Source organism: Eublepharis macularius, chromosome 1 (assembly GCF_028583425.1).
Source record: "Eublepharis macularius isolate TG4126 chromosome 1, MPM_Emac_v1.0, whole genome shotgun sequence".
In the NCBI taxonomy this organism is placed as follows: domain Eukaryota; kingdom Metazoa; phylum Chordata; class Lepidosauria; order Squamata; family Eublepharidae; genus Eublepharis; species Eublepharis macularius.
In genome coordinates this window covers 36,663,930-36,669,929 of record NC_072790.1, presented here as the reverse complement: position 1 = coordinate 36,669,929, position 6,000 = coordinate 36,663,930, and the positions used below count along the sequence as shown (strand labels likewise).

Below are 6,000 nucleotides of genomic sequence, written 5' to 3'. Positions count from 1 at the left end.
AGCTGGCTTTAGCATGTTTTATCTCTCAGTAGAATTCTAGCCAATGTCTTCTGATAAGGAAGCTCTTTTACCACAAACTAATCAGTAGCCATCAATAATTCCAGACTAGTAGCCATGTTGGTCTGTTGAGGCAAAAATAAGATTCTCCACTACACTATGTCTGACAAAGTGGGGTACTACGCCACAAATTTGTATGTTAGAATAGACTTGGATTGGTCTTTAGGGTGGTGCACAACTCCTGTTTTAGTTATCCCATAAAGTTCATTTGGTTGGCTCGGGTTTCCCATAAGTGAAGATGGTGACTGTACAATGCAAAGCTAAGCATAGTTAGCCACATGGATTTAGCTGGCTTTAGCATGTTTTACCTCTCAGTAGAATTCTAGTAGAAGTCTCTTCTGAAGAAGAGAACTGTGATTCTCGAAAGCTTATGCTACAGTACAATTGGTTAGTCTTAAAGGTGCTACTGGACTCTTTTCTATATTTGCTACTACAGACTAACACGGCTAACTCCTCTAGATCTATATGGCCATAAAGTTGTGGAATGGTGTCCAAAAAGTGTGATTTGCAAGGCTCAAATTAACAGTAGAGCAGAACTGGTGAACGTCCTAGTAGGATCATGGTAGAACAACTATTCCATGAGTTCAGATGATAATGTCCATCCATATATGTCCAGGAGAGGAGCTTGGACAATAGGAATCATTCCAGTGCTGATTCCGCACAAGTTGGATAATGCACTTTCAATGAACTTTATCAATCGTTTGAAGTGGATTTTTTGTTCCGCACACAAATAAATCCGTTCCAAATTATCTATAAAGAGGATTGGAAGTGCATTATCCAACGTGTGCGGAATCACTGCAAGTTAGACATAGATATGTTGATGATCAGTGGGAAGTTTACCAATAAACAATTGAAGGAGAATATTTGCCTTCTGTTTTCCTCTCAACAGTCGGTAGAACCACACAGGTCCCCGTGACAGAGCTGTTGACTAAAGATAAAGGTTTCCCCAAAATTAGAAATAACTGCATGTGAAGAACTGTGGGAAGCTGTTGGTCTAGATGCGCTCTGGCACAACGCAGATGAATAATGAAAACATATAGCTGTTTTTTTTTAAAAATAAAAAACCTAATGAAAATAATTGCTGCTGAGTTAGGCTGATGTTTCTTTAGCTGAACTTGTTACTTAAAACCCAAATAAACAAGAAGCCAGAGCAGATACTATATCAATTTAATTTAAAATAGAATCTTGTTGAGACAATTCTAATTTTAAAGGCCTCCACAGTGCAGTGAGTAAGAAAATGAAAGGCATTGGAGTGCGAGTTGGGTCTTCTAGAACTTTCAAAGGGCAGAAAGCCCAGAATCTGGGGACTAATTTGCAAAACCATCCTAAAAGAGGCTAATGTCATTAAATGCAAAAGTGTTGTTTAGAGAATAAACGTTTTCCCCAATGCATTTACATTCACCTTAAAATGAAAATGTTCTTGCAAGTGATAATGGTACACAATAAAAAGGAAAGGAGGTTACTTTGTAAGAAAGAACTGGTGTTGGTTGGTTGGAACCCTCCCAATGCTTCCCCAAGCAGCTAATGTTTCCCCCCCCCCAAAAAAGACAGTTTTGATATGGGTGTCTGTTAGGGTTGCCAATACAGCTCTGGGGGCGGGGATCATCTGCTCCCACCCTCCACTCCCTGCCCCCACTTACCTGGCTGGCGGGGGAGTCATGGGCCTTCCGGGGGCATGTTCCCAGCCGGCACAATGCACGCCCACAGGCCCAATCTGGCCCAGATCAGGCCCAAATTGGGTCAGATCAGGCTGCTACAGAGCGTGGGAGTGCTCCTGCACTCTGCAGCAGCCCAATTCAGGCCGAATCAGATGGAATCTTTCCTGATTTGGGCCTGATCTGGCCCAATTTGGGCCCAATTGGGCCCAATTCAGCCCCGTGCAGACTGCAGGAGTGCTCCTGGGGGTGGCTGCGGCCTGCATGATGATGTCACTTCCTGGAAGTGATGTCATTGTGCAGGTCCAGGAGCATGTATGCGCAACAGTTGACAGGGAAGGTAGGAGCTGGGTCCCCTCCCCTACCTCCCGCTGGGAGGACAGGAGGACCTGGCAACCCTAATGTCTGTCTTTTTCCTTTTGGAACTAAGAGCAGCTGGTCGAGAAAATGGTGGCTAGGCCCTGATCCAAATCCTGCCCCCCCTTAGTGGGCTGGCTTTTAAAGGTTAAACGTTTTGGGAGATCCAGTTGCTGATTCCCAACACAAGACTCCATTTGTTCCTAAGAGCCAAACCAGATGTGACATTTTTCACATTGCATGCTTCTAAGTAACTCATAAGTGTCGTGTCTGTCTGGTTATTTATTTAATTCGATTTATACCCCGCCCTCCCCACAGATGGGCTCAGGGCCGCTAACAACATTAAAAAATACATTAAAATCACAAAAACAAAATCAATAATTTTTAAAAAATCATTAAAATAGTCCAGAAGCAGGATATTTAAACAAATATTGGGAGTCCATATACGGGCATAGCAGATGGCCGAGGGCAGCCCCTGAAGAAGTGGTGGTCTTAGATGGAAGAAGGACACCCACTGGCACTCAGCCAAAGGCCCGGCAAAACATCTCCATTTTACAGGCCCTGTGAAACTGTAACAGGTCCCGTAGGGCCCGGATCTCCAGCGAGAGAGTGTTCCACCAGGCTGGGGCCAGGGCAGAAAAAGCCCTGGCCCTGGTTGAGGCCAGACAGATGTCCTTCGGGCCGGGGACCACCAGGAGTTGCTTGTCTGCAGAGCGCAACACCCTGCAGGGGACGTAATGGAAGAGGCGGTCCTGCAGGTATGCAGGTCCCAGTCCGTGAAGGGCTTTAAACACCAAGGTGAACACCTTGAACCAGATCCAGAACTCCACTGGGAGCCAGTGCAGCTGGCACAGCACAGGATGAATGTGCGCCCAGATTGGCGTTCTGGTAAGGACGCGTGCCGCTGCATTCTGGACCAGCTGTAAATTCCGGGTCAGGCCCAAGGGCAGCCCAGCATAGAGTGAGTTGCAGTAGTCTAGCCTGGAGGTGACCGTTGCATGGATTACTGTGGCCAGGTTCCGGGGCGAAAGATAGTGCGCCAGTTGCCTGGCCTGTCGAAGACGAAAAAAGGCAGACCTGGCAACGATCGTGACCTGAGCCTCCGTTGAAAGTATGGCATCCAAGGTCACACCCAGGCTCCTCACCGTCGGTGAAGGTTATCATGATGGGTGCTCCTCCAATATAAAAGAAAAATTATTTTTAAGGAACCCACAAACTTTTTTCTTACTGGAGTAAAACAAAATGTAAGATCCCCCTGCTTGGAAAGAAAAAAAATGGGGAAACTTTGAAAATCTTACATGGGGGGAAGAGGATGGAGAAGGGAAGGAGGCAAGCTGCTGCCACCACCCTCCTCCCCTTGCATGTTACCTTTCCCTTTCCTCACTTCGCATAAGGAGAGTACTGATGGATCAGAGCTGTGGTCAGTCTCGTCCAGCACAGTGGACAACTGGTTGCCCCAGAGGGCCAACGAACAGGACAGACTCCAAGGCCTTCCCTTGCAATCACTGTCTAGCATCAGTGTTCAGAAAGTTGCTGTAGTCATGATGATAGCTAGTAGCCATTGACCGATCTATCCTCCACGAATCTGTCCAATCCCCTTTTAAATTAAATCACAACAATGGGCCCACAGTGTGTAAAGAACCAATAGAATCACAACCACTGTGTATGAACTAATGTAAAGCCCTCCAAATTTCTTAAAGGAAACTTTTGGTGGCTGTACTAAATCTCTACTGTATAATGTCTGCTACTGTGTATGACTGTTGCAGTGATGTGTATCAATGAAATATTGCTATGAAAAAGAGTTTTTTAACAAACCAAATCCAGCGCATCAGTGTGCACCTTCTATCAATCCCCTTTCAAAGGCACCTCTGTTAATGGCCATCACTGCATCCACTGGCAGTGGACTCCACAATTTAATTCCTGAGGATTTTCCATTTTCTGAGTTTCTCTTTCCAAGTGGCAAAATCATACTTACTTTTTTCTTCCCATCAAAGTATGCTGTCAAAATAAAACAAAACCTTCCTTCAGTATTGAAGAGCAGCAAACTCCACACCGGGTGGTCATAACAAGAAGGATGCTTTGCTTATGAGTTACCTACAAGTGTACACACGAAAAAAGCCACATCTGGGCAGTTTCCACATGTGGCACACAGCATACCCCTCCTTTATTTGAGAGTTTCCACACAACACTGTGGTCTTTCCAAGTGCAGCCTGCAGAGTTCCTGAGCTTTTCCTTTTAAGCCAGAGCAAAGAAATCCTTTGCCCCAACTTTAAGGGGAGGAATCAGCGGTATCCTGGCTGTAGGCAGAGCCCCTGTGCAGTAGCAAGGCTTAGCAATGAAGCCTTGATGAAGGAGATTATAGTATTTGGTTCCCCCTTCCTCAAAGAAAGAGCAAGCTTCCAGCCTCCGTTAGCCCCCCTTTCCAGACACACCGAATGCTTTTCTACAGGGGCACGTCATGACGAACAGACTCTGCCTCTATTGATAGATTGACCGCCTTTCAGAGAAACACTCACGTATTTTCCAGCTGGGATGATGATGTTATTTTCTCAGCAAGAAAAGGCAAAGAACCCATTTCAGAGTTCAGAGCGAGCCACGGCTCACTGGTGTTGGGTATGTGACAGAAGCCCGAATTGGAACATAAGACCCAAATCTCCCCTGAGTGAGTCAGAACTATTTTCTTTTTCACATTGAGGATGAAAAAGTGTAATCTTAGCCTATTTCTCACTGAGCTGGTCAAATCTGTGTCTGGTTATACTGTTTCAGAACACAGGTGGGGGCTCACCAGATTGAATGTTCCTTCGTGGCGGGGGGGGGGGGGAATCTCTCCACATAAAGAACTGGGTGGCAGAGAGAATGGGTTCTAGCCAGAGTCCTCAGGCCTTTCTCTCTACAAAGTAAATGACTTCTTGTCATTTATATACTGCTTTTCAAGAAAGATAAGTGCCCCACTCAGAGTGTAAGAAAATGCATCCCCAGTTTTTAATCTTTACCTTTGACTGATGAAATTTTTCTGTCAATTAAGGGCGAGACTGGCAGAGAGATCTGCAGTTACCCAAATTCCTCAGACCAGCCCTCTATTTCCCCCCATTTCAATGGGCTGGGAGAATGAGAGAGAACTAGTCAATAGGAAAAGAACGTAGTTTTCATGTGACCCTGAACATATTCGGAAGAAAGTTCAGAGGAACAAAATTAGAATTTATATGTTAAAAAAAAAAAAAGTATTTGTAGGTAAAAAATGAAATTTGAGAACTGACATGGTGGAGTGGTTCAAGTGTCAAACGAAGAGCTGGGACGCCTGGGATTGATTCCTCAATCTTTCAAATCTTTCAAAAACAAAACCCAACGGGAGGCTGCTGAATTGGAATTCATATGCAAATTTGACTCTGTCAAGCTGGGACTGAATAGAGACTATGAATGGTTATCACATTATCACAGGTAACAGATTCCCTTTACAGAGGCGTGGTCTGGGGGAGGCCAGTGACGCCTGGTGTGGGCTTTCGGGGATCACAGTTCTCTTTGTCAGATGCAGCTGGCAGGGAGAGCTGTGGTCATCGAAGGCTTATACTACATAGGAATTGGAGGCTTTTACTGCAGCAAACTAATACAGCAAACTGACTGCACACCAAAAGGAGATGTTTACATTTCCAAGCAAAGGAATGTTTTGACTGCCTCCACGCTAATTGCATTCTGTCACCTTGTGATATATGTCCCCTTCTTTCTCCCCTCTCATCCCTCCTCTTCTGTATTTGACCAGTTCGGATCATGCATCTGATGAAGAGAACTTGATTCTCGAAAGCTTATGCTACAATAAAATTGGTTAGTCTTAAAGGTGCTACTGGACTCTTTTTGATCAATCTGCTATGAATGCTTACCAGGTATCCCTGGGCCCATCACAATCTCTAAGCCTAACCTACCTTACAAGGTTGTT

The 6,000-nt window shown here is 45.1% G+C and overlaps 1 long non-coding RNA gene across 1 annotated transcript in view; it reads left to right on the top strand.

Moving 5' to 3' along the window:
- Positions 1 to 4,615: 4,615 nt before the first annotated feature.
- Positions 4,616 to 6,000, top strand: part of LOC129341245 (uncharacterized) — a 36,158-nt gene continuing 34,773 nt past the window's right edge. Inside the window, exon 1 of the long non-coding RNA XR_008598116.1 lies at positions 4,616 to 4,731. This is a non-coding gene — a long non-coding RNA (uncharacterized LOC129341245). The remainder of the gene's footprint in view (positions 4,732 to 6,000) is intronic.